Source organism: Pangasianodon hypophthalmus, chromosome 2, assembly GCF_027358585.1.
Source record: "Pangasianodon hypophthalmus isolate fPanHyp1 chromosome 2, fPanHyp1.pri, whole genome shotgun sequence".
Taxonomy (NCBI): Eukaryota; Metazoa; Chordata; class Actinopteri; order Siluriformes; family Pangasiidae; genus Pangasianodon; species Pangasianodon hypophthalmus.
This window is the reverse complement of record NC_069711.1, coordinates 19,515,555-19,536,572: the sequence shown is the minus strand read 5'-3', so window position 1 is coordinate 19,536,572 and position 21,018 is coordinate 19,515,555. Positions and strand designations below refer to the sequence as shown.

At 37.6% G+C, this 21,018-nt stretch overlaps 1 protein-coding gene across 8 annotated transcripts in view; it reads right to left on the bottom strand.

The window, feature by feature from the left end:
* lpp (LIM domain containing preferred translocation partner in lipoma) overlaps positions 1-21,018 on the bottom strand; it is a 238,827-nt gene that overhangs the window by 179,448 nt on the left and 38,361 nt on the right. For 5 of the 8 annotated variants that reach the window (XM_053227591.1, XM_053227583.1, XM_053227577.1 and 2 more), the window contains one exon: positions 15,922-16,014. The gene's annotated coding sequence lies outside the window, so the exon portion shown is untranslated. Of the gene's footprint in view, positions 1-12,853; positions 12,982-15,921; positions 16,015-17,893; positions 17,917-21,018 lie in introns of those variants that run through there. The other 3 variants (XM_053227578.1, XM_034311959.2, XM_034311964.2) reach the window with 3 other exon arrangements.

Here is a 21,018-nt window from a genome sequence, read left to right as displayed (position 1 = left end):
GGAGATAGAGAGAGCCACAGTTCAGAGGGGGGAAACCGTTCATAGAAGAACCATAGCCAAGACACGTCACAATGCTGGCTTTTATTTAACAGTGGCGAGCCATATGAAATAACACACAGGAGATTCAGCAAACATGTCAGACAAAGTTCTCTGGTTTGATGAGACCAAAATTGAACATTTAGTCCTTGGCACCAAGAACTATGTTTGGCAGAAAGCCAACACTGCTCAACACTCTGACATCATCATCCACACATGTGAAGTATGGTGGTGATAGCATCATGTTGAGTGTTACCCTTCACCTCTTGTTTGCTTATCTGACTAATACCTTCATGCCCTGTAAGCTGAAAAAGCAGCTCTAGCAAAAAAGATGAAATTTCCACCAAAAGTTCATTGATCATATCAATTTCTGGTCTTTTAACCACTGGAATATATATGAAAAAAAAAAATAAAAATTCTGTGAAACCATGCTCACACTCAGGACAAAATAGGCAGAAAGCATGTGAATACACACACATACACACAAACACACACACACACACACACACACACAGTAATTCTCTGAAACTGCAAGTCTGTGAACACTGAAAGGTTTCTCACAAACAATCAATAGAAATGTACAAAAGCATTTTATCCACTGACATGGATGGATAAAATAAAATTATGTGACGGGACCTTCATAAGACCACCATTGACAAAAACGATTCTCAATCCTCCACCAATTGCTAAATAAAAACCAATGTTAAATACACAGCTTAACACTTAAATCTAAAAACTTCATTATGTATATTTCGTTATTCAGAGTGAGATTATTTCATCCACATGACAGAAGCCAGATAGACAGATAGACAGATAGACAGAGTAACAGCAATGAGCATGGGAGATGGCAGCACTCGGAGGAAGCACCAAGCTCCTGCCAACTGGCTGATTTGGGTCAGTAGGTAATCACACTACTGGATCACAAAGAGCTCAGTTGCAGATCATCACCAAAGGCCATGTGAGCCATGAGCACGTTCACAGAGCCAAGGATGAACAGAGGAGCAGTGGCACAGAGGAGCAGAGATACTAAAAAGAATGTTCATCCTCACACACACACACACACACACACACACACACACACACACACACACGGATATATTCCAAGAGTTTGACAAAGTACCCACTACAAAATGTTCAAACAAGCTATTGTAACATATTTAGTATGTAGTGCCTGTTAGCTGATTTGCAAGATAGTACTGCTCATAACTCTATACACTAGCTAAGACTCTCAACAGCTCTTATTTAATTATACAATCATTTGAACCTTGCATTTGTAAAAGAACTCGAACTGCCCACAGCTAGGTCTCAGGTTTAGAACTGCTGTATGAATTAATACACAGTGCGATATCCACTGAGACGAGTGTTTTCTTCCCCTCAGTGAGTTTACTTTTTCGTTTGTAGGACACTTTGTCACTTGAAGGATATTCGAAGTTTCTTAAGCTGAGTACTTAATCAGGCTAATACACCTGTCCATTTCACACTGAAGTTTTCAGACAGACAATAAAGACAAATAAACCTTATTTTGCAATTCCCCATACTGAGTTGTTGAGGTTCTTTGGTTGTGTGGGAACTTTTTTGCATGCGTTCACACATTGTATAACCTGACCGTGCTTGTATAATTGCTTGTATAACTGCTTTGGATGCGTGCATGGATCACTTAGACGAAGACATAAGTTTGGAGAGGAACACTGAGCATTGCTGCATTGTTTGTAAGTTTGCTTTGCCCTATGCAGTTGTAACATCTGGCTAATCTGGCTTTTAAAGCTCTAAATCTCTAAATGGCTTAGTACCTGTGTACCTCCGTGAATGTCCTTCTCTCTATGCCACACGTGACACTTGACCTGAGATCTGCTAATGTTGGCCATCTAGAAATACCCTCTGTAAAATACCAACAAAGTGGAGACACCTTCTTTTATTACTACGCTTTAAAACTGTGGAACTCATTACCACTTTGCATTAAACAGACAAGCTAGGCACACCCTTTTAATAAGCCTTTCAATACGTATCACTTTGATTTGGCATTTAATTGAAAAATACTTCCTCTGTTTTGGTTTTTATAGTTTCATTTTATTTCTGTATTTTAAAATTCTTCAAAAATTTTTCTTCTTATATTTCGTTTTATTTATTTTTTTCTATAAACACTCAGTGGCCACTTTAATAAGAATACATGTACGCCTTCATGTTCATGCAATTATCCAGTTAGACAATTATGTGGCAGCAGCGTAATGCATTAAATCAAGCAGATACACGTCAAAAGCTTCACAGCAAAAAAACATCAGTACTGGGAAAAAAATGTGATGTCATGCACTTTGACCATGGCATGATTGTTCCAGAAACTGTTGATCTCCTGTGATTATCATGCACAACAGTCTACACAGAGTACACACAATTGTGCAAAAAAAAAAAAAAAGCAGCATTTTTGCAAGAGGAAACAGCTTGTTGATGAGAGAGGTCAGAAGACGATGCCTAGACTGATAGAAAGACTAAAGTAACTCCACTAAAGTAATAACCACTCATTACAGCCATGGTGAGCAGAAAAGCATCTCAGAATGCACAACATGGGCTAACAGCAGAAAACCACATCATCAGGTTCTGCTCCTGTCAGCCAAGAATAGGAATTCTTACGCTTCTGTAAGGAATTCTGACTATGCTGTTTGTACTATTATTTTATGCTTGTATATTCTATTACATTACTTTTTATCATTTAATTTTTTTACTGCTTGTATATACAGCAATTTGGAGTATCAAATTGTTATGTATGAAAAGTTTTCTATGAATATTTCAATGAATTCTTATTGTTATTATTAATTCTACAGCTGAATGTATTAGCAGTAGTTATCTTTGTGAACATTGCTGAACAAAGTGACTGGGGAAAGATGAACATGGTAGCTTTATACGTGCAGGAAATGTGGGGTTGAGTACCCTGTTCATTTCTGCTGCACAGATCACTCGGCTGGAAGAGTGTCAGATAAGTAATGACAAATGACTTGGTCTCACCTTGGATTTTACCACCACTTGAACTAGAGAATTCTGTTTGCATTTCAGCTGGTGTCAGGACACCATGATCTTAATGTTATTCTGGACTTATCCTGCTCAAACTCTATAGGAAGAGACTTCATGATCCTATTTGTCCTTCGAACTGTAACATATGATAGCGAGAATAACAAAACATTCCAAAGAAGCCAGTGGAAGATGTTCGGAAAGAACATGTGACTTATAGTCAAGGAAAGGAACACAGCATTAACATTTGGCTGATAAAGTCAAAGCAACAAGTGTCACAAGGGAAGAAAAAGAAAAAAGATTTTTAGAGTGTTTAATGATAACCCTGACTGTTTGATGGGAAAATAGGACAAACATCTCTGGATGTTTGGAACATTTTATTGATACTAGCTCAGCCAAACCTTTACGCTTCCTTTCCCATCTGGCTTCTTGCTGAAAAAGTTCACTACTGCTGGGCACTTAATAGTGAAAATACTACAAACAGAACAAATACATCTTTACACACTTTAGCATTTGGGGCACCTCTTAAAACTATGTATATTGTCCACTAACTAAGACATGACCTCTAGCACTCGGAAGAGAAAGAACCACACTGCTACTTTTTTCAGAAAGATCATGGGAATGGGCTTCAGGCCAAAGCAAGCATGAAATGTATAATTTACAGATAGTGAGAGATGAAGGAGATCTTGAAACAATGCTCTTCTGCAGTAGCCATAAACTGTGCAACCTTCATAATCTGATGGATCAAAAAAAAAGATAAAGCCTGAATCAAGCACATTGCAGGCTACATTAGGAGTCACACTTTTCACACAGCTTTTGAGCTGACACTATACAGATGCTAGATACTAGCTTTACCAGAATCGCAGACTGTTTATGGGAAGGTTCTTCCTCCTATCACACACAAACAAACGTGCACAAACATATTTTTGTGTACTGTATTGATCTTGTGCCATTTCTCACTATGCTATTCACACATACCACAGCACTGATGAATTCTTGATTCTGATTGGTCAGAAAGTATTGATTAAATTTCTATAACAACATGGTTCTGACAATGGACCCCCCGTATAAACAGATTGAAAAAAAAAAAGCTTTCTGTGTAATGTTTATTTAGCAGTTTTGGCAGGAGTGTCCAGTGTCAGTGCTTCACAGCAGTCAGAGGTAAAGCTGTAAGTTATCTGACACTGGAAATTCTTCAGCATTTTATGGTTTCTCTGTAACATGACAAGCTTCATTTTTTTTGTGCCTTATTAACTTTGAAATAAAAAAAACAAGAGGTTGGTGACGGCTTTTGTGTTGTCTCTAGCTGTTATGACTTAAGTATTGACTAAAAATAACGTGTTTTGATGATGTTCTGCAACATTAAATGTAATTAGAAATAGACACAAGGTATGATGTGTCATTCTTTAATAAATAACAAATTGTTAGTGTTGTCAAACTGCTGTGGTATAAGAGGAATAAAACACTTCGCTGTTAAAAGAAAATAAACCAGTCCATAGTTGATTATTTTCCTGTAACAGCCCTCTCCCTAAATGTTTTTTTGTTACTTATAGACTAAGTAAGCACCAATTACATTTTCTTATTTTTAATTTTCACATGACACCTGATCGTGACTCAATACTGATATTAACTGTGTCTACTCTGCAAGTTTCTGTTGCCAAGATATGCAAAATTTCACACCTTTTGTTTTGTTTTTTTCTCATGTGCAAGATCTGTGCTGTGTCAGTCAGCATCATACGTGCTCACATAAAATGTCAGTGGATCAAATCAGAAAATATGTTCTGAGTGTTCCAGGCTAATATAAGCCCTGATACTGAACAGACTTGTGCGCTTCTAAGAAATATGTGTATTGCTATAAAAGTCCATTGTTCAATGTACCAAATAGGTAAATCCAGGGCACTTCTTCAGTCACAAACGCCCACTACCTTCTCAGCTCAGATAAATATACCCCAGAGAGCACTGTTTGATGAAGTCTGCCTAATCAGACCAAACAAGTTCACTTTGCACGTCGGCAGCTCTAATGCGCCGATGGATGAAAAAAGTGGATTAAAAAAATAAGTCTTTGAAAAGACAAATAAACAGAGTGCTATTACAAATAAGTACATTACAATGTGTAGCTTCCTCCCATCTCCAATAACATTATGTTGCTCCATTACTGATCTGTTAATACTGAGCAGCAATTAATGACCTACAATATAAATCAGCACTGGACAGTTTAGACGTGTTATATATTGGGAATATATTATTAGATATTGCTACTGTAATATACAGATTATAGTTAAAAAACTGAACTGAAAACCAGTATAAAGTGTCTCAGTAAGGTGCTGGGCCACCAAGACATGCCAAAGCAGTTTTAATACTCCTTGGCATTGATTCTACAAGTCTCTGGAACTGTATTGGAGGGATACACATCATTCTCCTAAAAGATATTTCCTCAGCTGGTGTTTCGATGATGGTGGTGGAGAGCTCTGTCTAACACATTGCCCCAAAATCCCCCACAGGTTCTCAAATGAGTTATGATCTGGTGACTATAGAGGTTAGAGCATGTGATTCCCATCATCTTTATCCTTATCAAATCACTCAGCAACCCCTCGTGTCTTGTGGATGGGGGCGGGACATCCTGGAAAAGAACCCAAACCATGCCAGCACAAATGACACCAGTTTTTCCCTTTAATCTGTCATCCATCTGTAACTTGCAGTAAATAAAAATCCACTGTAGAAGGAAGAGGGGTGGGGGTAAAAACTGGATTAAAAATTTGACCATGTGACTGCCAAACACACTCAGCTAGAGTGTCTGAGATTAGTCAGCATGATCACAGCTACAACAACAACAACAAAAAAAAAAAAAAATCACACATTCAGAGATTAGTTCAAGTATCACAAACACGATATGTTGCAATTATAATTTACAAAGTATATATGATGTAGCTGTCATATGTTTACCACATGACTACATTTTCCTTTTACCTACCCCCAGCTTGCCCTTTCGTAATTAAATTCAAAAGTCAGAGCCACACTAAGTTAACAAGGAAGCCAACACTGCAGAAAATTTCTTTAAAATGCCAATAAAGTCAGCAAAAAGGGCAATTTGCATTCTCTATAGAATCCAGAACACTTTGCTCATCTATTTAATAACCCATTATTGCTCTCAGCCTTTTTTCTCAATCCCATTTTCTCCTTTGTGTTGTGTAATAGAAACAATTTCTATTTGTAGTGCATTTTAAGAAGCCTCTAAATCAATTCATGATCAGATTTGCAGAAACTCACCAGCTACTGTTAGGCAGCTGGAAACAACTGGCAGCAAAATGTTAACATTTATGTGCAGATTTCTAAGAAATATTACTCAAGTAATAAAATACCCCATGAAAATATACAGCTTTGAATGAAATCATTTGCAATGTCCTAATAATTTGACTTGTAGCACTATCTGAGATAGAAAAACTTAAAAACTGTATTCGTGATTGCTGCAAAAGAGTTTAATATTCAATAATTGTAGTGGTCATTATTCCAAACATATGCACCCGACCAAATACATAAAAGACTCTCATGCCAAATGCATTGTGTGCGTAACTGAGCACTATGACCAGCCCACTCTGTCAAATGCAGCTGGTCTGAGTATCACAGTGTATGCTTTTATGGTTTACATGCTTATTTTATTCAAATAAAGTAATACTGGATCTGGCACACATATAAAGGGTGCACTATGCTAACCTGCAAAAGTTAAATGTTAAATAATAAAGTCTTAAACTAGTGGGGAAATGTGTATCTCTCACTTCCTGATTTCTGCTCTGTCCTCTGAGGAACAGCAGAAACTAAACTGCCTGCATGGTGAACTACAGAACCCAAACACACAGCTGACCTAGTGACCTTACCTAAAATAATCTTTACTGAAGCCAGGATTCAAGAGACTTCCGCTTTTAACAACATAATCATACCATTGGATTATGAAGTCTGTTGCTTTTCTAAATTTGTGTGTGGGAATGTGTGAATATGATATATGATAGATAGATATAGATATAGATAAATAGATACATGCGCGCACACACACACACACACACACACACACACACACACACACACACACGGTAGGTGTTAGGTGTGACTAAAGCCACAGTGTATAGGATTTTTGGTCAACAAATTCAAAAAAAACAAAAAAAAAAAGCATATGATTATTGAGTCAACATTATAATATGATGTTCCCGAGCATCTGTGAGTCACCTGGACAATCCTGTACTAGTAATTCACAGTCAGATCTGTATTAGGGTATGTGTTCAGAACTGCCAGAAAATTTGCATGCGTATGTCACACACCAGCTCTTATAAGTCAATCATCATCATCATGCCCCAACTTCAGGCATGAAAGAAGCCTGCTACATGCTGACTGGGAGGAACAACGATCAATAGGGCATACTACATTCTAAGAAGAAAAAGGATTCAGGACTGATGAAGAGTTTTGTTTTTTTCCTGCTGAACAGATTCTCTAATTTAGTGGGACGCTAATGAATGGCAGATGATAGCTGATTCAGCACTGTTGTGGAGTTTGTGTCGATAGCTGATGAGAAATCATGAGAGCGAAGCAGACTAATAGGAGTTGCCGGTGTGTTTCTCAGTATTTTTGGAAATTTAGCTGTGTCTAACAGCCCCGGAGACGCACAGAGTCTCGAGGAAAGCCCCTACATTCAGCCCGTGGTCCAGCGCACACCGTGAGATAACAAAGGAGCATCCCTTTTCCCTTCAACCAGACATTAGATTTTTTTAGCTAGCTAGCTAACAATAGCTGACTCGTGCATTGATGTAGGTTATATATGGATATTAACAGATAATAGCTAAAAGCTTTTGTTGAGAAATTTAGCTTTTTCACTAGATACTCAGTAACTGTGACAGTCACACTCATGTGCACAGTAAAGTTGTTTTATACTCAAAACACTTGTGTAATAATGAAGGAATAGATGGACTGCATCTACACCACTTCCTACAGTAATACATTTCTTTCTACACCATTGGCATCCTCCTCATTTAGGTAGACTACTTAGAGTGAATTATGAGGTTAGGGACACAGCCTTGAATTTTATTGGAACGTGTGCACCCACGGCCATGACAGAAATGCCGCAAAAATGATGTTACGTTAAGAATTCTTTGTCCATCGGTGGCTTGTAATAGCATTTTCTACCAGAAAAGGTGAAAATCTGACATCCTGTAGCTTTCAAAGTTCACTTTTTGGCAGCTAACGTCACATCTTTTGCCTGAAAACAAGTGACTGTAAAACTGTAATCAGGTCTGATGTGCGTTGTTAAGGAGAGGACACAAACAGATTAGTGCTGGAAGCAATCTTTTACCTGACAGCTCTGTCAGCGGTTAAATCGTTAATTATTCATTGAAACTGAAGTCCACCTGCTGTTCTGCTGCTAGAAACCTGAGTCCCCAAAAGCACAGAGGCTTTGTGCTCTCAGATAAAGCTTTAACACCAGTCTAACTTATGTCATTGTGGCAGCGAATGTGAAAAACCAAAGAAATTGCCAATGAATGTCGCAATCGGACATCTTAAGTAATGCGGTGAAGATTACTCTGCAGATACTGAAAACTACACAAGGGTAGAAATGCAGAAATTGCAAAAGTGGCATTTATAAAAGCTTCTGAAAGTCATGATGCATGGCCTCTTTTATTGGCAAAGATTCAAAGCTGTGAGAGAATCTAAATCACACTATCATCAGAAAAAAAGACAAGCAGTAAAGAGCCAGCGAGCCTGGAGCTAAACGGTACAGGCCTGCTTAGCACTGAGCCAAAGCTAATGGGATTATCACACTGCTCTATCGTTCACGGCGAGAACATTGCCCCTGTCAGCTACACAAAATCCCATTAACACTCCACCTATTTCTGCCGTAACATGGGTTTGGGAAGAACATTCAAACAGCTAAAGAGGCCGAAGCTGAGCTAGTAGTGACAGCCTGGAGTCCTGGGTGAACAAGTCATCAGATACATACCTGATACTGATACTGATACTTCAACATGGCACTTGATTAGAGAAGTGAAAGCACTTCAAAACTACGAAGTGCTATGATTTGAAAATCTGTTTCATCCTACCTCAAAATGGTGGAAGATTCCTGCCAACTTTCAAAGTGTTTCAGATTTTTTCCAAATACAATTACTAAAATAGTTGAGGCTTCCATCCCATTGTTAGCAAACCAGGCGTGTATGTGATTGACTGTTTGCATTGTTTATGAAGGCTTGGCGGAAAATTCTTAGAAGTCAGTAGCAGTATAGCAGAATAAACTAATCCTCCACTCATTAAGAAATGAAAGCCATCCACAAAAAACAGTGAAGAAGAAATGTGCAGTTCTAAAACAGATGACTTTCCCCCTAGATGTGGCGCCACTACTAGCTAAGCTTCATTTGCATTCACTAAATTCTTTGCCCAAACATGGGCCATTTATGCTTTAAGAGAGAGTAGGAGACGTGTGTTTTCCTGAAAGGAATGATAGGTATTATTTCTGCTCTGTCCAAACACATCAAGCCTTAACCTCCCCAAAAAGTACTGATACTATTCTCTGGTGCTTCATCTACAAAGACCAAACAAGGCCTTGTTCATGGGAAACACTGGGGTACAGCTGAGATGGACAAACGCGCTGAATCCAGTTTGCCAAAACACTGGGCACCTGCTCTGCTTCCTCCCAGACAGAAGATATAATAAACAGTGATCTGCAGATGGTCTGAGCTGATAGAAAAATTTACACAATAGCACATGTACTAGTGTAATGAGCAAAAACACATGCTCAGATAAGAGTAGAAAACAAATGAAAAGCGGGAAAAATCACAAAAAAGAGGTAGTCAGAAAACTACAGAAGATCTAGAGATGCATTGATCCTTTTTTTTCAGCACAATGCCAATTTTTTTGTGCTTTGAGCATCAGACTATTTTTAAAAAAAATAAATGAGCACAGACAATTTGACATTGTTTGACATTATTAGTTAATGTCAGTCATCCTAATGTGATTAAGATGGAAATAATAATCCTATATGACCTACTTGACTTGACTGAAAATATCAATCAGTGGATCAGTTTTTTTTTTGTTTTTTTTTTTTATGTCAAATCCAATCTGATACTGATCCAGCGTGTGTAAATTCTGTATATAACTGTAAAACTGAGGAAAATTTGGGGTTTAACCATGAAGACATTTCTCTGCTCATTCGGGAAACTTCAACGGTTCTGAACGCCTCAAAATTATAAAACAAACTCAGCAGCCTAATACTAGCAGAGGAAACAAAGTACTTTTGCTGTACTTACGCCTGTTTTTAAGCATCTGTCCTTTACTTGAGTTTTTTTCTTTCACCTAATAGCTCTGATTTATTTACTCCATTTCAGAAGAAAAATCTATTTTTTTACTTGCTACATTTTCATCACTACATATCTCTATATTTATATCTTTGTATATTTCCTACATTGACTTTTTAGCATCAGAGAGCATTATATCAATTCTTCCCAACTAAACTTTAACAGATGTTGATATGTATTGTGACAGATTGTATTGAGACAGCTAGCTATTAGCATTCAACTAGTTTATATATTCACTTTTTATCATGCTAGTTAACGGTTGAGAGATTGGGAATAAAGCTGTTAGTTACCCTTAGCTAATGTTTCACCACATTTTTGGTGAAAGGGACACTAATTTACCATCAGTACCTAAAATCAGTGTCCTGTTTGAGGCAAGTACGTCCTTTTTGTGTACTTTTATTTTCATACTTTAAGTAAATGTAAGCGTTTAATCTTTATTACTTTGGCTTTAGGGACGAATTTGAAGCTATGATTTCAGCTTTTACCAGACTATTTATTTAGATGAGTAATTGCACTTTTTCTTGAGTAAAGAATGTGGGTACTTTTAACACTTCTGATTACTACACAGAAATACAGAATTACACTGATGACAGAAAAATGATTAGACACACTGAAGTACAATGTTCCATTCAGGTAAATAACTCCACTCATATAGGGAAGGGGTGGACAAAGCAGCAGCCCGGGCACCCGGGACAAGCAGATCAGCCCCAGGCTGTGCTATTAGTCTTTAATTCATAGTTGCTTGGTGGACAAATAGGTTCCACAACCAGAAAAAAAAATATTCCTTATTAGTTTTCACAAATATAAAGGTTTTCATTTGGTATGTATGTTTAAAGTTAAAGTAATGCTAAGGGAATTACAAAGTACAGCTCAAAGCTAAAAAAAAAAAATAATGCTTCTGCTAGCACAAAACTTGGTCATCTAACTGTTAAGATGATAGTTGGACTCGAACATCTTTTATATGTCATGCTAGAACAGAACACCGCAGCTTACAGCCAAAGCATTCACAACAAGCACAATGTTCTACTTGATCATACACTCATTTGTTTCCGTTGCCTGTATTAATATACATATTGTCAGCTACCACTTTTTAGCCTAGTCATTTTTCCAGCAAGCCAAAACATGGGACTGGGCAGCAGACTGGAGCTTTTAGTTGCCTGGTGGGCTAGCTAATAAATTCATGATTGCAATATTTACCGAAGTCTGACTGCTGCTCTTTTTGATGTGCTCTCTGTCTTAGACCAGACACGTGAAAACAGGGCAGGCAATCCAGATGGCCAACTTAAACCATCAATAATAAACCACATCTTTGTATATTTAATGTCTTCAAATTGCCCAGTTAAAAAAAAAAACTCTTCCAGATGAAGGTATGTAGCAAAGAATCCACATGCCATGATCCATTAGTGGCCACTTGGACCTTTACTTCTGCTTTTCAATAAGAGTACCACTGATCAAAGTATCCAACAGATGCATTAACACAAATACACATGTATACGGTTAAAAAGGATGTACACAAAAACAGCAAGTAACAGCAGACCCATCACAGGATCTACAAAAAAAACAGTGCCATGTGCTGGGTTCTGAGGAGCAAATGAAGAAAAGGGAACACCATGTATGGTATTGCAGAGATGGAAATAGAAAGAGGAGGAAGTGGATGCATATGCATTAAAAATGATGTGAATTAAAAATGCATACAATAAAGGCACAACAGACATAAGAGGATGGCAGTCATTTATATGAACTACTTATTTACTAAATACAGAGCTCTATGCCAACCATATTTATAGTATAACCAGTTTTCTTTGACACCTCCAGACCTAAAGCACAAACGTGTTTGACTGACAGTATGTAAAAACATAAATGTTAAGAGACTATGAGAAATTAATTAAATACAGCAATCAAAGGTGTCACTGGAAAAGTATACTTGTAGTAAATAGAAGGCTGGCATATTTCCTATTACAGTGTATTCAGTTTTTTTTTAACTCAGATAAAATGTTTCAATAGAGAAAGAAAGAAATGAAAAGCTTATGAATAGTATCAAAATGCAGCGACAAACCTTTTTAAACATCAATCAGACCTGACAATGTAGAAGGCTATTAAACAGAAACTACACAAAGACAATTGCCCTATTTTAGCATTAGTAAGTGATAGAAATGTCCTGGTCAACCTGATAATGGTCAGAAATGGCACATAATTGCTCCCCGCTGTATACCATGATGCACTGCTGTTCTAAAGCAGTCAAGGGAGGCAATCCACTCCAGCTAGTCAATCATACATGCCCAAACACATCAGCAAGACTGCTATCTCCATACCATATCACAGCACAATGAATGAAACCTGTCCCAGCTTACAGCCCAGCACCCAAACACCTTCCTTCATTAGCAGAGAGACAAAGACAAATGGACACAGACAGAGAATAAGTGAGAAGGTGAGACTGAAAGGGAGAAGACGCGTACAGAGTTCAGCATAAAGAACTGTTAGGTACTCACAATGTATCCTGTGTGTGTGTGTGTGTGTGTGTGTAGCCTCAAGAGCAAGTCTTACTCACTATGGCTTTAGTGAGGAGGATCCACAGGCAGGCCCGTATGCTGTTCAAATGACTCACGCAGTCTTCCTCCTGCACTGTGCAGCCACAAGGAGGTAAACATTTCCAAATATGGAGACAAAAATGGGAGAAAGATTGGGGGCAAAAATTGATTCAGCTTGCTCTCGCTGCCTGGAATGCCACTCACTGGCCACGCTGGCCAAAGTCACTTGGAAGCCAAATGTGTGGTTCATACCGTCTGCAATGCTGCCAGGATAAGGTTGCTAATTGCGCAGGGTTATTAGAAAGGCAGTCTGGTCAGAGCCAAGTGCTTCATAGTGGTCTTCAAGAACCTTAATGTGTGTTAACATGGCATGTAAATACAATCCGAGGCAATCACGCATCCTTGGCATAACTGCAAACCCTTACCAAGTGCTGAGGCGCATCAGCCTGAACACATGCAGGACACATGCAGTGTACTGAACTGCCACATTCTCACACTCGTCAGTTCAAGGTGCCACAATCTTGTTTGGTTTGGCTGATTCAGCATAAACCTAACGCTGTGTATGTGCGTATATGTGTGTGCGCTGCAGAAAACCTGAAGGAACTGGCCAACTATGGAAGCTGTTGCAGCCCTCATCAATCAAGCTGAGTGCTCGGCAGGCTACAAGCATAGCTTTTCATCAGGGCACAAAAATGCTTGGCACCAGAAGAAATACCAAACATCACAACTTGTGATTTTTCTTTACGTGCGTGTATGAGAGAGAAGACAAATATAGCATAAGCCCACCTCTGTAGTCTATTTATTACTTCTTTATTATTACATATGATTACCTCCATACGCTAGACGTACCGTATAATATATGTGCAAAAAGTAGCAAGTCATCATAGTCCTTTACTTTGTCATGTTTAAGACTTGCGATTAAGCAAGCAGGCTCACAGAGGAAGTGCAATCTCATAATGCTAAATTGAAACGCTGGCACACCATACACAACGGACAAGATGTGACTGTTTATATAGCAACTTAGATATACAGACGTATGATAAATTAAAGGACAGCGGACAGCCCTGTTACACTTGTCCCCTTAAAGGGAAGAGTCATTAAAAATCAGTCCTGTTTCTGCGACGATAAAACATTTCTATCCTGATGGGAGTGGTTTCTTCCTGGATGACCCTGCTCCATCCACAGGGCACCAGTGGCCAAGGAATGGTTTGATTAGGATATAAATGATGTAAATCATATGCTATGGCTGTCACAGTTACCAGATCTCAACCCAACTGAACACCAGTGGGAGATTTTGGAGCGAAGTGTTAGACAACGCTATCATAGCTAAGATCAGTGTTCATTCCTTCAATGCAGTTCAAGAGAATTGTAGAATCAATGTCAGGGCACGTTGAAGCTGTTCTGGTGGTTTGTGGTGGCCCAACACCTTACTAAGGCACTTAATATTTTCTTTTTTAATTTGTCACACATCTGTAAATACTAATATACGTAGCTGAAAAAAAGCTGAAAATAATCTGATAGAACTGCTGACAAATAAATAAATAAATAAATAAATAAATAAATAAATAAATTACATGGCATACTAAAAATAATTATAATTGTTAATCACTGTATGATCGCATTCACTGAACTCTTCATGTAATTTTAAAAAAATAAATATTTTCTTTTTGTAATAAATGCCCTTGCTCATTGCACTTGATATTAAATTATAAACAAATAGAATGTGACAGTGGGATTATTTCTCTTCTGTCATTGTAAAACTGTCTAAATAGTGTTTCACTTTCGAGCAGAGCTAAAATAAGTCTTTCTCGACTGAAACCACAGAGGGGGTTTTCAAAGGTAATAATAACCCATTTACAGAGAGGTTAAAGAGTGTCAGAGCGTGTGACTTCAGGTGATTAAGGACGCCTAATTACCCGTGGCCTAGCACTCCCTTTGAGGAGAGCTGGTCAGGAGAGGGAGAAAGACTCATGTCTGTGCCTTTACACACCTCTAGAAGCATAAAAAAAATCAGTATGGGAGAGATATTTTTTTAATGCTTCTAATCCACAGGCTCATGTGACAATAGGTATCAATGCCATGCAAATGAAAGCCTCTGTAACGCTAAAGAGACACACTGTTCTGCCTTGCCAGGAAACCTGAAGGAGGTTTAATAAATCTAATAAGTATCTAGTGAAGCAGCATCAGAAATCATATAAATTCATAAATATATATAAATATCGTAAGTGTGACATATAATATTTATATAAACGTGTGTGTACCCTTCAAGACAAACGTGTGCGACGTAAGACAGGCATGAACACAACCTCTGAAAGTGAAAACTATATCTGTGCATCATGGATCAGTCTATACTCGCACAGACGAACTCATCTGTGACGAGATCTGTTGTGTTGACGGCTCAGTCCAAGAATTGCAGCACCATGCACACACACATTCACACACTCATTCACACCCAGGGGCAGTTTAGTGAAGCCAAACCATCTAACTGCATGTTTTTGGGATGTGGGAAGAAACCGGAGAACCCAGAGGAAACCCACACAGACACAGGAAGAACATGCAAAACTCCACATAGACCATAAGCAGAGCTCAACAAAACCCACTACACCAGAAAAATATTGGGAATACTTGATTTATGCCATCGTACAACTAAGCTACGATGCATCATACTTTCAAATGTAGACAAATCATTCATGGTCAACTCATGTTGGATTTAATTATGGCTGTAGACATATATAGTTTTTTTAGCATTGAAATTCCATGCCTTTTGTTTTTATTACCATTGCAGCAAGTAAAGAGTGTCGAATCGTCTCTATACTGTGTGGTATGTAATTAACTATAAATGATAGACAAAGAAAGGAACACAGTAAATTATGCATTTCCCATTCAAACGTGATTCCAAAAGGGCAACAATGGGGTTTAAACTCCTAGACTACAAGTGCAGCTGTTAAATTGAGAAGCAAACTACAAGATGTTCCAATTGAAACCATGATTAGAGAGGTATATGATGCATAAGAAAAAAAAATACATACCTCTAAAGATGAATGAATTCAATGGCTCAGTTCTTCAGCAACAATCCAGCAGTCTCTCTTCTGGACAAGGCCTGATTAGACGCACATTGAAGCCTGATGACCGATAAAAGAAAATGTATTATATTCAATTCGAAAGAATATTTTTTTTTCAACCAACAGAATAAGCAAGAAAATACACAATCAAAAGCTAGTTACTGCCATGTACTGCATTTATTCATTGATCACCGGTGAGCGAGGACTGGGTGATGGCATCAGCGAACAAAACACACAGACATTATTGACTCAATTGTCAGTTAAAAGTAGCACCAGACACAGAAAGACATGAAGACTTTATTCTTGCAGACGAACCAAGAACACAACAGGAGATGAGAAACTTAGCTATTTTCATCCATGAAAACCTCATTTAACGGACAGCCTGTCCTTCCCAAAAGATTTCATATATCGTATCACAGCACGCTTGCGTATGTCAAAGCAAGCTGTTCTTTCATCACATCCTTAATCACCTCCTTAGATACCCTATTTATTTCAATCATCCCATAGCTCATTCCATTTCAGTCAGCAGAGCAGGACTCGGGCTTATAACTATACGCTAAGACCGATTAAATTTACTCATTTACTGAAAAAAAGAAACAAAAATGTAATAAACTGTGCTGTTTGTTTTTATAACCACTAATCATGACTGGTCAATTCAACATAGAAGCGTTTTGTTTAAAACCCAAAGTTTTCCATCTGCTTTGTCTTTTTAGACCATTTCTGCATATTCAACAAGATTGGATTTAATTGGATTTAAAGGACAATAAAAATGTCATGTTCAGTCTGGTTTTGTTGTTTGTTCAATAGGGAACCAAGAATACCAAAAAAAAAAATGGTCCTAGTAAAGTAGTCTGACGTGTTCACACTCACGGTTGCGTATGCTTACATTAAGGCCATCGCAGTTACCTCACCACTGACTTTTTCAAAATACTGATTAAAGTTCACTTCTGTCTATTACTGTGTCTTTTTTTAGGGTAGATTTTGCAACCTCCTCCCTCAGGACTTTGCCTAAATCATACTACAGCAGCCTCTGTTTCTGCACACAGGTGACGTGAGTACACTGAAAACCCTCCGGCTGCTCTAAAAGTTTTACACTGCTACCTCTGCTACCTTTTAGTGATTTTATGGAAGTGTCCTTCTCAAAAAAAAAATCCTTCTAATAAAGAATAACAATTAGAGGATTTGATCTTTTGGAGCAAAGAGACCTTCGTACAAAGATTTTATTATACATTTTCCTTTCATTTTCCCCACTGAGCTGTGTGTTTTTAAATGGTCAATCAATAAACTGATAGCATGAACCCATGATATTTTAAGACTAGGTCATCACACCATGACAGTAGCTGTCAGTTCAGTAGACTAAGACAACACTTACCTTACACTGATGCCAAGGTTCACATAGCATTACATTACACCTACCTTTGTTCATTTAACAGACACCATTATGGGACACATCTCTGCATTGCTAAGCTATGTTTTAGGGTTGTACATGCTAAGTTGATTAATTAGTAGCATTCCTGGCAGCCTTTTCAATTGCATTTATTTACTTTTCATTTATGTCTTTACCTAATTTATTCTTATTCTGAGTTAAAACTGGACATTTTCTAATTTATTGACAATTTCTATTTTATTGTTGACATGCATCAGCCATGCATAGGGCTAATGCCTGGCCTGGGGTTGATGAATATACAAGGCCCTACCACCATCGATGCGAAACATAAAACACATTGTTTGCATTTAGGGTGGGACAGCGATATAGATATAGAAAGAATCCTTCCCAGCAAGTACACACAGCACACAGGCAAAGGAGTTTATATCAGCATATACAGACCAACCACCATAACGTTTTCTACACTGACCACCATATTGCAAGAAATGCAACAGAAAAACTGTCATTACAGCCACACATGCAGGCTAAACCTAGGGGAAAAGTTTTACTTACTATCACAAAGTAGCTTTCATTTCTTTGAAGCAATCTCCTCAGTTGGATCACTGAAGTCAATACTAGTGACATTAAAGTTAAATGGCTCATACCATGTTTTGGCTTTCTTTTAGCCACTCTCTTAAACCTCATTTCCAACATTTGGAACACTTTAAAATCATCAAACTACAATATACAGTTATCTCCACAATTACTGGCACTTTTGGTAAAGATAGATAAAATAAAAAGTTATTAAAATGTCCGTGGTTAATTAGCTTAATCCCACACTGAATATAATTGCAGCAAATTTATTTTATAACAAACAAACAAAGAAATAAATACATAAAATTTTTAACGAATCCACCCCCAAACACCCCCCCCCCCCTTGTAATCTTAATAAACAAAAAGTAACTGAAGCATTTTCCCTTTTAATATTTTACTTTAAGTTCGCCTGAGTGTTTCGCAATTGTTAAGTGTTCATCCATGACTAAATATGAGGGGACATAGAGACCAAACTGCCTTAGTCATTCATCAACAAAAGTGTGTTGACCTTCATAAACCATGGTTATAAACAACTTCGCACCTAAAAATGCCCATATCAATGTTAGGGCACTAGTTTAAAAGAACCAGAGCTGTAATGAACCTGTCTGGAAGTGGACACAGTGGACATTTTGCCTGCACATGTAGTGAGGAAGATGGTTAAAGAGGCAAACATTTCTCCAAGGATCACTGTTGGAGGTTTGCAAAAGATGGCCACAGTTTGGGGTCGCCAAATCTCCAAATGTTACTCCAATTAGACACTACCTCCACGCCTATTCAGAAAGTGTGCAGAAGAAAGCATTTTTGTTTCATCTAACCACAAACATAACAGTCTGGTGTTTGCTAGACAACACTGGAACTTTGACTAGAACCAAATTCTATGGTCCGATGAGACAAAAGATAGAGCTTTTTCACAATAAAAACTCAAGGTTGGTTTGGTATAAAAATAGGGATGGTTATACAGAAGAGAACCCACTCCCCACTGATAGTGAGACTAATGAGGCAAACTATAGTCTAGTGCTGATTTTGTTTTTTTTTTTTAAAAAGGATTTTATTTTATTTCATTTTCTACAGTGCAGTGTGTTAGATTTAGTCCTTTGTCATCTACTGTCCATCACATTTAAATCATTTAAATCTAGCTCCAATCTAGACCTGTTGTTCACTTTGTTAATTTGGTAATTGGGATATTAAAAGATTCAGGCCCTTAGGTCAATAAAATAAATCCTTGCATGCCTATGAAACAGATTTATGATCAGTGAACCCCACACAGATCCCATCTACTTGAGAGAAGAACATCTGTTTTGAATAATAACTACATTGGACACTTCTTTACATTTGATATTTCCAATTAGACAGATATTGTAAGAGCTTGTTTTTGCCAGATTGTGAACTGAAATATGTAATGGACCATTTTTAGGGTGATAAAACATTCCAGTTCCCTCTGAATAAGAGTCTAGTAAATGTTCTAATCAACATACACAACAGAAATGTAACTGGTTTAACCATCTTTGTAAGATTGAGCATACAATAGGCCACATTTATCAGTCTTTTAGTAAAGCTGTGTGTAAATGTTTGTGTAAGCCAAACCGAATTACAATCTTTCGTGGATTTACAAAAGCTTCGGAAATGCTTATTTTCCTCATAATCGTGTGTGTGTGTATGTTGCTCAGTCATAAAAGTCAATTCCCAACACAGCACATTTGCAAAACTCCATAAAAGTTCAAGTGCACAGAAAGCTGGGAGCACGAAATGAGCGATCAGGGTAGAGACTGAAAGGCAGAAGTGGAAGTTATTTTGACTCATTTCTATGTCAACAAAAAAATTAATAATACATAATACTACTAATAATAATAAGCGCCAAATCTTCCATCAGCTGAGGTACTTTTTTTTTCCACAGCTAAAAGGCTTCGCACAGACAGGCCTGTCCATTCTCCATTTATACGATGGCATTTCTTCAAACTTGAAAACTGAGATATTAATTTTATTTGTCTTAATTTATGGGTTTGCGTTGGCTTGCTTTCTTTATTTTTCATATTCTTTAATTAACGACAATAATATGAACCTCACAAACTTTTCTTGATGGTTCTCTTAGTCCCTGACCTAGTGAACTAGTATGAGGATATATGCTTGATAGAGACGCCAAAGCACTTCTATAAGTCGCTCTGGGTAAGTGTGTCTGCTAAATGCTGTAAACGTAATAAAAATAAACAATTTAAATGTGACAGTATAATCCATATATAAAAGTGCAGTAATCCATGCAAATTAAGATTTGAAGTCGATCAAGTCAACGTTTATATTAGTTAGTCTTATGCGTAAATGTACACACGAGTAGGATATGAGCGTTTTTGTGAAATGACAGGATTTTCATGAATACCAAATTTCTTGTGTAAACACTCGTACGAACAATTCATGAATAAATCCGTTCAGCTATCCAGTTATATAGCTTAATAAGTGAGGTCCATTGTCAATTGAAACTTGGATACTGACTAATGTAAATATATCTGGAAACTACAGTAAGATTTCTTCAATTTTTCTTATTTCCTCATTCCACTCAACACATTTTAACAACTGAAGCACATTCACATGATGCTTCAAGATATGACTGCGGCTTTACTTAAAAAAAAAAAAAAAATACAATAATTACATTAAATCTCATACTTTCCCAGCAAACAGATGTGCACTTCTGTCTTATTCTGTCTGTACAATGATAGAGCATGGTGTTGCTATTCAAGAGAAGACTATTGCTATTAAAATCGCAAAGGGATTTACAGCAGCCAACAAAGACAGGCAGCCTCAAAGGCAAGACTTAACTTTTAACTCAAGCATCGGAGAGCCTGTCAAACACGTCGTTTATAACTGAAGGTTTTAAAGACAGTCAACGTTCACAACGGTAAAAAAGTTCAAACATTTGGTGGTGAATGACGGAGAGATTCGGTTTGATGACTGAGCTCTGCAGGGGCCTTGATGTTATCGATTTGAGATTTATATCAAAGTGAAAGCCTGAATATCCTTACTGTAAGGGGACAGATTAATATTTCAGCACATTAGCTACTTTAGAGAAGAACAATGTCTAGACACACTTGCCAAGCTGTGACAGAAATGTTTGC